This window comes from Vulpes lagopus, chromosome 4 (assembly GCF_018345385.1).
Source record: "Vulpes lagopus strain Blue_001 chromosome 4, ASM1834538v1, whole genome shotgun sequence".
NCBI classification, from domain to species: Eukaryota; Metazoa; Chordata; class Mammalia; order Carnivora; family Canidae; genus Vulpes; species Vulpes lagopus.
Genome location: NC_054827.1, coordinates 111226064 through 111237690, shown reverse-complemented (window position 1 = coordinate 111237690; position 11627 = coordinate 111226064).

Here is an 11627-nt window from a genome sequence, read left to right as displayed (position 1 = left end):
ACATTTATGATATATGATCATACTGGAAAAATTCTATCTTCTCATCCAGGAGCATTGTTTACTCAATTTTTAGATCTATCCCTAATTTTATAGCTTCCTTTATATAGAGACCTACCACATCTTCTTAGCCTTTTTTTGGTAGGTAGTTGATATTTTTTGCTTGCTTCTGTAAATGTAATTTTATTTCCATTACATCTGAAATTATTATTGCTGGCATATAGGAAATCTGATTTTTGTTCACATTTTTCATATTTTTACATTGCATATGGCCATTTATGGAACGCTAATAAATTCTAAGAGCTTTTAAATTGATTCTCCAGTGTTTGCTGGGGTATAATTAGATTTCAAATCTGGCTATCTTTTAGCTTGGAATAGTTTTATTAATTGTTCCTGAACTGTGTATTTGAATTTCTTTTATACTGCCATAGTACAGTGGAGGGTGGGAGCTGCTGGATGGTTTTCAGTGAAGCCCTTATCAAGAAGAAGAAGCCGGAATGAAGTGCTGAAGGAAGATTAAGTGCTGTCAAGATGAACAGGATGAGCTCAGGATGAGGCAGAGAAAACATGATGTGCAAAGACAAAATGCATGAAAAAGCCAGTTATGTTAAGAAGATTGTCAGTAGTTTCCTATGGTTGGGAATGGAAGGTATGAATCAAATTCCTACTTCTTAGTGCATACCATCCTTTCCAGCCTTGCTCACCCATTGCATTTTGACCCCATATCTCAGCATGTCTCAGCAAATGAGCTGTGAAGTAGCCACAGAATGCTTTTTGCTGTTCAGATTGTCTTTACTGCTCACATGCATGCTACAAACTCCTACTCACCCTTCAATGCCCGGCTCAGTAGTGTTGTGGGTCCCTGTTGGGCCAGGAAATAAATCAGTGATGAGTACTATGAAAATATCCTTTCAAATTTTTAACATCTGCCTCTCCCTTGCTAGTCAGTGTGCAGAGACTGTCTTACTTATCTTTCGATCTTCCAGCCTCTAGCAAATGTCTGGCACATAAAGGCAGAATTAAATAGAATTTGGGCTTTTACAATTAGAAAAGATTTTCCTGTTGCCTTTTCTATGTACATGGCATTTGTTTCCTCGATTTAGTTATCCTGCTGGAAACCCACCATTTCACATTACTTTTTGTATTTCTCCTCTAGCCTTCTTATCAGATTCATGTTGTGTATAGCATTCCCCGTTGTTTATTAGACACAGGCTTCTGAAATGTTGGTTCTCGCCTGTAAGGTAAAAGGAGGCAGAGAAAGTTCTTATTATTTTTCTAAACATGAGAGAGATGAGACTCGTGTATTAGGAAGGCCAGAAAGGAAAAGTTAATGAAATGTCTGTCCCCAGCAGGAAGGGCAACTCATTATAGAGCACTTGGAAAAACCAAAGGGCTTTCATTTTTTAAAAAATTGCTTTTAGGAAGGAGTTCAGCTTTGTTCAGGTAACAAAAGTGGAGGCCATATGTGAAATAAAGACGGGAAGGTATTTTATCTGTAATTTCTTTAAGAAGGAAAATCTCCGATCAGCTACTTCTGAAACATACACTTAAAATCCTGCATTACTGTATCTCCAAATTTTGGAAAAAATGAAGCTGAAAGGTCTAACACTGAATCAAAACCTGCTTATCTATCTATCTGTCTGTCTGTCTGTCTACCATGTAAAATGATAGTGGGCATTATAGGTATGTCTCAGTTAGACAACATAGGTTGTTTCAAAATAGATAAATTGGGTGATAGTCATCTCTGCCCAGTGCCAAGAAAGAGTTGGGCTGGATATTGGATTAAGCCTGACATCTGTTTTGGAGTTCAACCAGAGGGAGCTGGCTTGACCCTGATGCTGGTCAGTTCTCTCTCCTGAGAGGCAGGGCAGGCTGGAGAGGTGGCTGGCTCAGAGAATACTGGGGGGAGTGAGGTGGTCACATGGGGTGACCAAATACAGATGGAATGGAAAACTGAGGGCAGAGTCGTCCACAGAGAAGCAGTCAGACATGAGTCTTGGGTCAGAAGCAGTGACAGGGGAGGAGCATGTTGCACTAAGACACAGGGACAGAATTTCTCCAGGGACAGAGCCCAGGCCCCAACACGCTTTTCAGGACCACAGGCTCTGGGGTACAAGGTCCAGCTTTGAATTAAAAGATGCTGCCTGATGTCTGGCAGATTGATGGCCGTGCTCTTAATTCTCTGGCAGACTCTTGATGAAGACATTAAATCACATTGGCCTTACAGATCCACTCTAAGGGGTATTATGCTGTTTAAACTAGATGACAGGTACTTCAGTTCATTGTGCTTTGGGTGAGTGTTTACCCAGAAGCTTAGCATTAAATTAAGTGAGCAAAATAAAAGGAGGCGAGAAAGGACTAGTGTGGACTCAATTTCTTACCTACTTATACTCCATTCTATCAAATATAGTCATCTGGCTTCCACTGCCAAAGGCTGGTTATTAGCCACAAATTTGAAAAGTAAGGATGGGTTGTCCTATGGCCTGAGCAAAAGTCTAAGTGCTTAACCTGACAGAAGATAGAGAAAAGCTATAAAAGGAATATATATATTCCTACAAAGCTCTCCCAGGATGTGGAGAAGAAACAAACAGGCCTACACTTCAAAGCTATGATGGTATTGCTGTGTGACATCATGCAGCATTTGTCAATGACTACGAGATTGTTAATATTTATTGGAAATTTATTATATACTAGCCAGTGCTTTGCATGTGTAATGTGAATCTTAAGAAAACCCTAAGAGTTCATTCTACAAGTAAAGACTTTAAGTCTCAGGGAGGTTAAGAAACTTGTCCAAGGTCACACAGCTGGTAAATGATACCACCAGAATTAGGCTTTATGCTAAAAACTTTTCAAACATTCCTTAATTTAAACATCTCTTCAGAGAGATATTATTATTATCCTTCTTTTCTAAATTTGGAAGTCAAGGTTCAGAGAGGCAATGAAAACTGCCAGGACTTACATGGTAAATAAGATGATGGAGCCTAAAGTCAAAGCAGGGTATGTGTTATCATCCAAGCCTGGATGGACCAGGCTTTTTAACAGTGTCAATGTCATAAACAACAAAGAGGTCTGGGGGTTCTGGGGTGAGAGGGAGCAAACACATGTTGGCCAGATGCATAGCTGTTCTGGACTGAGCCTAGATTTAAAGATAGCTCATACAGCTAGGACAGTGTTGGGGCCATTAGGGAAATTTAAATAATAAGAATTTATCAGGGGTGCCTGGGTGGCTTGGTTGGTTAAGCCTTTGCCTTCAACTCGGGTCATGATCCCAGGCTCCCTGTTCAGTGGAGAACCTGCTTCTCCCCTCCCCACCGCTTGTGTTCTTTCTCTCTTTCTCAAATAAATAAGTAAAATTAAAAAAAAAGAGTTTATCAGATCATAGTGTAGTATTAGTATTACATTTCCCTAAGTGCAATGGCTATATTGTGGTTTTATGAGAAAATGTTCTTGTACTTTGGAGGTACTTATGCATTCAGGAGTTGAGTGTCATTCGTGATGTCCACAACCACCTCTTACATGGTTTAGCAAAGAAAGAAAGATAGAAAAGTACGTGTATGTGTATATATGTGTATGTGTGCATATATGTACATATATCTATACTTATACTCGCATCTATGTTCATGAAGAGAGAGAGAAAGAGAGAAAGGAAGCAATGTGGCAGAATTTTAAGCAAATTGGTAACTTCAGGTGAGTGTTCATTGCACTACTCTTGTACTTTTTCTTTTTTTTTAAATTTTTTAATTTTTTTCTTGTACCTTTTCTGTAGGTTTTGGGTTTTTCAAGAATAAAACTTGGGGGGGGTGGGAATCTATGTTTGTCTGACTCCGCAGGTCCACTACATAACCTTTACTGTAGACTGTCTGCCCAAAGTCAACACTGATGCTATGAGCCACCACTATAAAGATCGATCATCATTCCTCTAATGATAATGAACATCCTTTAATGTTTACTATGTGTTCAATCAACAAATATTTTATTGAGGATTTACTATGTATCAGGCGTCCCTCTGGGCCCTGGGAATAAAATAGTGGCAAAACAAAGTCCTTGACTTGGTGGAGATGGAGGAAATCAGTGCAGCAGGCAGAAAGGAAATAATTAAGTGAATAAATGTTTAGTAAAATCCCAGACAGAGATGGAGAAAGAGATGTAGGGCTATTTAGATAAGCGTAGTCAAGGAAGGCTTGTCTGACGAGACAGCTTTGGGTAATGAATTGAATGAATTCAAGTCTGGGCAAGTCTGGGCAGGTGTGGAGGAAGTGTGTTCCATGCTGGGGGTAGCTAGCACCAGGGTCCAGCACTGAGCCATGCCAGGAGCCATCCCTAGCACTTTGTATCTCATGAAATCTCACTGTAAACTCTCCCCATTTTTTGTTTTATTTTTTAAATATTTTTGTTTACTTTTCCAGATGTGTAAAAGTTTTTAGCAAGATTCCCTTAGAAAGAGCATAAAATAAAATTCCCTTAAGGTATGATCTTTTGTTTTTCAGAAAATGTAGGCAAAGAGGGAGGTGTACTCTTGAAAGGCGTTCAGGTGCAGGAAATGTCACATATCTTTCCCTTTTAAAGCAGTTTTAGAGTCTTTCCCCATAGTTCAAGTCTGAAGAGAAATACAGTATTTTTACCAGAGCTTCTCAGATGCGCTGGGCCCTCTAGAAGCCTGGAGACTCACGCGATACATATAGGTCACTCAGGTCATCTGCCACCTGCTAAAACTATCCGCCTCTCCCCTCATTTTTTGTATTGATGAGGAAGAGCACTTTCCTTTATCAATACAGTAAATCAGCCAATCATTCCTGCCACAGACAGATATTCTTCCCTGTGAGTTGTTCACCATTCAGTTTTGTCTGTGTGAGAATCGCTGCAGATGTTTTAATACTTTAAAATCTACCACCCATTTGTTTTCTGATGGTAGCCTTTGACAATATCCTTTTAAAATTATCAAATAATTTTGAAATAATCACTTACGGGTTTTTCCCCTAGAATTTTTATAGTTCTGCTTATTATAGTTAAATCTTACATTTATTTATAATAAATGTTGATGTAGGATACATAGACTTAATGTGATTTTACTTCAAAAAACCCCCACAAAATTTGTTGAGGATCAATAAGGACATATGCAAAGAAATAAAATTTTTATAGGACAGCCTCCTTGCTCATAAATGCCATAGTTATAACAAAATCTTGTATATGAAGAATCCGTGGTAGGGTCATTTGTGTTTAAAGACTTTAAGGCCTTTTCAAAGAAATAATGCTTGAGGCCTGTAATCGTGAGTGAACTATTAACAGGATACAAACAGTTTTCAATCCTTGAAAATAAAGCACTAAAGTCAAAAGCACTGAGTAAAGAGACCATCAGTTTACACTATTAACAAGGAATAGAAGACAGTCAATTTTCCTTTATACTCCTTTGTTACCTAGAAACTTTTTAAGACTTCCATTCTTTGCAAATTTAATGAGGTGCTTGCTTGTTATCTTTTTAAAAGCACATTTTAGATATTCTACAAGGTAAGAGACATTAATTTATGTGCCTGGTTCTATATCCAAATTTTCACAACACTTCCTCTCGTATTTAAAAAAGTATTTTACTTATTCTTGTAGATACTGCAATACGCATTCCCACAGAGATGTGTAGAGACCACATACATTGGTAGATAGAAATGGCTTATATGACCACCATACAGAGATACTTCGGGTTATTCATGCTGGTTTATGTCCTTCTACTCCCTCCTTTTTTTCATGTACATACATTCATGCTCAGTTTCTTAAAGACTCAATTATTTATTTATTTTTGTAAACCGAGTGGTAAATTTGGGGCAGTGCTGTGGAGAGGTAGGATGTGCTGAGAAATCAGGAATCACTGCATGCAGTGTGGTCGATAAGAGTATGCGGCTCCTGTAAGTAGGATGAAGGGGAATGGAGACTTAGCATCTTCCCTGAAGACTATCCATGGCATCTTGCTTGGCATAACATGATAGACATGCAATGGTTTGTAACCTGGACTCTCACAGAATGTGTTTTTAATATACTGATAGGCATTTATTGTGTGTTGGCTGTCTATGCAGGGCATTTAACAATTAGTCCTAAGCCAGAGTAGGAAAAATTAAATCCTTCCCCTCACCCCATACCACTGGCATAGATAAACAAAATAAGATTTAGAGAGACTAAAGATTTGCCCAATTTGCTACTTTTGGAGGCAATATTCAACACATTTAATGACATTCAATCAAAAGCAGTATCTGACCCATCTTTGCATATCATGTCTAGTCCACTGGACGAGGTACAATACTGCCACCAGGTCATATCGATCGTAATTTTTTAAATTATATTTGATATGCTGTTTTGGTAATCTTCTATTTAACCCAATTCAATAACATATTGTGACACCTTTCCATGTTATTAGATGTTATTTTACCATGTTTATTTCAATGCATTTATATTTAATTTTTCAGAATAACTTGCAGCTTTGACATACTCAAACTGCAAGGCTCTCTAATATGAAAACAGTATATAGAATTAAAGTCACATATATTAGAATTTCACATAATGACAATTCACAGTAGGGAAGGAGTACTGTGACAGAAATTAATAGATACTAAGTAGATGAAGGAATTTTGTTATAGGTTGAGCACTTCCTGTTGGGAAAAATTACCAGGTTTCTCTTTATACAAATGGAAACTTGTGTACAGGTGTGTGTGCATGCATGCCTCTGTGTGTGTGCGTGTGTGTAAACAAGCTACCTTTCAAGAACACGGCCTCCAGTTCTAGCCTCAGTCTTTTATAAAAGAGAATGAAAAAGAAAAGGCAACGGAAGGCATTAGGAGGAAAAAGAGAAATGATTTGATATTGAAAATAGGGCTCCTCCAGAAAGGAAAACAAAGAGAGTTTATTTGGTTTATTTATTTATTTTTAAAGATTTTATTTATTTACTTGAGAGAGAGAGTACACACAGAGGGAGAGGGAGAAGCAGACTTCCCGCGGAGCACGGAGCCCTACTTGGGGTTCAATCCCAGGACCTTGAGATCATGACCTGAACCAAAAGGCAGATGGTTAACCAACTGAGACATCCAGGGACCCCAGGGAGTTTACTTAGTTTAAAGACAGAAGGCTAAGAAGAGATTTAGGAATTCCTGGGAGGCTTATATTCACCTAATTGGAAGATAAAGTAAAACATAATGTAAGTTGTAGCAAGACAAAGGTCAATTGGCATAAGGATGAACTTTGGAATCATTAAATCCAACACTAGAACATAGAAATTTAATTGGAAATTTAAAAAATTAAAAAACTTGAATCTCGAAATAGGTCCCTGACTGTTGAGTCAAGAGGCAGATAACCACCTGTGGAAGTTCTTTCAGTTATAATAGGTACATGATTACTTTCAAAGCTTTGAGAAGTACAGAAAGTGTCAATAGCAGAGAGCTAAAGTATCTGCTGATACAGACCTCCTTCCATCAACATACAGATGCTCCTCCAGGGAACCCCCTAGCACAGAGATTTGTCTACCTCCATTATTTGTATTTTAATTTAGCAGTGTGTCATGGGAACTTCCTGTCTTTATAAATGCTCTTGCAGACTCACGTTTTTTTTTTAAAAAGATTTTATTTATTTATTCAAAAAAGACACAGAGAGAGGCAGAGACATAGGCAGAGGGAGAAGCAGGCTCCCTGCAGGGAGCCTGATGCAGGACTCAATCCCAGGACCCCAGGATCACGCCCTGAGCCAAAGGCAGGCGCTCAACCACTGAGCCGCCCAGGTGCCCCAGAGACTCCTCTTTGAACAGCTGTGTAGTATTCTGCACCAAGGCTCAGCCTGGCTTATTTACCCAGTCCTTTGACTTGCCGCATAAATGTTGGTTGTGGAGTTGGAAGGTGACGTTGCAGGAGTTGAGAGGGTTCTAGTGTTGGGTGTTTGGGAGGACTTCTGCCTTAAGTGTGCCCCTGCCTCTGTGACTCTCCCCAACCAAGTGGGAGTTGTGGCAGTTCCCAGAGTGAGTGCTCTCTGCAAGCCTCCTGGGCTGCATGCAGAAGCACATACCTCACATTCCCTTTGAAAAGCTATTATAAGATTAAACTGACTCTGTGTTCAGTGTGGTCCTCTCTGATGGGGCTCTTGGGAACCCAAATGGGTTTCAGGTCTCCAGATGAGTCTCCCTCTGAACCAGGCCCACTCCATTCTTCCTATACTTCTTCAGATGATTCTCCAGAGTCACTCATTTGCCTCTATGTCTATCCTTTTATTAAAAAAATGCATTTCTGGGATCCCTGGGTGGCGCAGCGGTTTGGCGCGTGCCTTTGGCCCAGGGCGCGATCCTGGAGACCCGGGATCGAATCCCACATTGGGCTCCCAGTGCATGGAGCCTGCTTCTCCCTCCGCCTGTGTCTCTGCCTCTCTCTCTCTCTCTCTGTGACTATCATAAAAAAAAAAAAAAAAAAAAAAAATTAAAAAAATGCATTTCTATTAAAAGTTTCTCTATCTAGGTTTGTCATTCATCAACACCTTTCTGAACAAGCCATGCTCTTAGCTGGGGTAAATAGGGAAGAAAAAAAAGTGTGGCCGGTTGAGAAACCACTGGCTAAACCACCGAATCTCCAGCCATGGGATTTCATGATGCCATTTCCAGAATTCTGTTGCAGTGCTGTTGGTGGCATTAGACACAACCCTGCATTTTATGCATTTGATAGAGAATGTAGGTACCTTTTGCTTTATTACATACAACCCAAGTATCTCTGTATGGGAGAAAGAAATGTTCCACTTACATGGCCTAAAGGTGTTTGACCCTCTGATGTACGTAGAGTACACCAAATCAGAATCCCGCATGACTATTTTAGAATGGATGTGTTGCACACAGTATGGTGACCCTAGGGTGGGACAAAAAGAATTATACTCAAAGCTTAAAGAAGCAGCCTGAGTCAGAGAAGATTCCTGGCAGAGATCGACATATATGGGCAAGGCCGTTGGAATTTCTTTTGAACATTAGACGTACTTCTAGCTGCTCAGATTTAAAACAATGACCAGAAATGGAAAAAAATAGTGGAAGAACCTATGCTAACCATAAACAGTGGTTAACCCAGGATATATGTTATTTAATATGAGGAGTTTATGTATTCCCAAAGCCTACCATAGTGTAAAACACATACTAACACCATATATATTGATTTGAATGTAATTCTGTTGTATAAATCAGTATTCAGAAAGTCAAAGTTTTACTGCTGCCCTACCTAAATTGTCCAATCTAAATTGTCCAATCTCTTTCTGGAACTGTGCTCCTTCATGTCTCCTATAAGGTCTGGGGGTAGATTGGGGTTTGCCTGCGTAGACGTCATGGGTCACTCCCTGCTTTTCTGGGGTGTCCGATAGCCTTAAAATCTTTCCCAGCCCAGAGCTGCAGGAAGCGGCTACTAATCAATAGAGTTGGTGCAAAGTGAACTCAGTTTCTAAAGTCTCGACTAAATTAACTCAGTGCTTCTTCCATCACTTTCTGTGGTCTATCATTTGGAAGTGCGAATCCCCATTTCTTGTGCCCATATTTTGTTTATTTGCCAATGTTCTAGCTATTTGAGAAAAAAACTCATTCAGTGTCTCAAAATGGCCTCTGAGTTCTGGCTCCAGAATCATCCTGGAGATATCAGAGGCTTCTTTATTTCTTTACCTTTTTTTTTTTTTAAAGATTTTTTTTTTATTTGTTTGTTTATGAGAGAGGCAGAGACACAGGCAAAGGGAGAAGCAGGCTCCATGCAGGGAGCCCAATGTGGGACTTGATCCCGGGACTCCAGGACCACATCCTGGGCTGAAGGTGACGCTAAACCACTGAGCCACCCGGGCTGCCCTATTTCTTTACTTTCCACTTCACCCTGGTGATCCTGTCTTGACAATGATCTAGTTCTTGATGTTTATGTATGCTATCTTGGGATAGTGACACTCAGATCCTGAGATGCTGGGAGCCAGGCTGAGGAGCTCCCCAGCTAAAATGAAATACACCTGTGTGCTTTCCAAGTACAAGAAACAAATGAATTGACTAGATAAAAATTTATTTATTTATTTTTAATTTTTTTAAATTAATTTTTATTGGTGTTCAATTTACCAACATACAGAAAAACACCCAGTGCTCATCCCGTCAAGTGTCCACCTCAGTGCCTGTCACCCATTCCCCTCTAACACCCGCTCTCCTCCCCTTCCACCACCCCTAGTTCGTTTTCCCGAGTTAGGAGTCTTTATGTTCTGTCTCCCTTCCTGATATTTCCCAACATTTCTTCTCCCTTCCTTTATATTCCCTTTCACTATTGTTCATATTCCCCAAATGAATGAGAACATACACTGTTTGTCCTTCTCCGATTGACTTATTTCACTCAGCATAATACCCTCCAGTTCCATCCACGTTGAAGCAAATGGTGGGTATTTGTCGTTTCTAATTGCTGAGTAATATTCCATTGTATACATAAACCACATCTTCTTTATCCATTCATCTTTCGATGGACACCGAGGCTCCTTCCACAGTTTGGCTATTGTGGCCATTGCTGATAGAAACATCAGGGTGCAGGTGTCCCGACGTTTCATTGCATCTGAATCTTTGGGGTAAATCCCCAACAGATAAAAATTTAAATACCCACATTTTATCTTAAAACCATGATATTTTCTACTGTGTGTTTCAACTAGTATCTAGTACAAGGGGGTTATAATTTAATTTGCCTGGAAAATATTTGTTTGGTTGCTACAAGTTTCACATATTAGTGTTTAAAAAATGTTTCTAAAAGCACATTCCAGGTGCTTTGCAGTGGAACATGTTTAAGAATCATTTCCCTGGATTGTTGGCTTTTGGAAACCAGAGGCCATGCTTGGATGAACTTCGAACCAGAGAAAGCATCATAATTTTTCCAATTGCTCTCTACTTGATTGTGGGCTGTCTCCAGCCTAGCAGATCTGCACTGGGGCCAGGGCTTGGAAGGGCCTGAAGTTCATTCTTTTTCAGAGGCAGGATTGGCTGATCCCATTCTGTGACCATGACTGTCCTGGTTATAGAAGTCATGACAGGCCCCAATTAAAGATTATAGCTAGTCACAGGTGTTCTGTGGAAGGAACCGTCATCTGCAGGTTCAATCCTGCCCAAACTCTTAGACATTTGGAGATGCTGTCTCTCATATCCCATCACCATACTAAGGAATGTGGCCAATAGCTTATGGCTCCCTCATTCTTGGTCTAGGAGTTTAGGCTTCTAATCCCTGACAAAAGTGCATTTTCAAGAGAGCTCTTCAACTTCTGTCATGTGTGGTTCCTTACCCCACGTGTCTATAATGGCTTCTTTTCCAAGCCCTGATTGCCAACTGGGAAAATTTGTTACAAAACTGAAGAACATGGCTTTGTCTTCTGATTGTTGAAATATCTATCCATTTTGAAACCCATTTACTCCTTGAAATAATGAATTTTTTCCCCCTTCATTATTGAATAAAATTTACCAGGCTTGCCCACAGGCCCTGGTCCCATGGCCCCCATGGGACCATGACCATACTGGATGTCTTCAGCATCCAGGCTGCTGTGTTTCCCTATCTTTTTTCTCCAGCACCTACCTGGCACCAAACCTTTTTATACCATCTCCAGGCTGATATGACCATCAGATAATATATAGTCAACATCTTCCT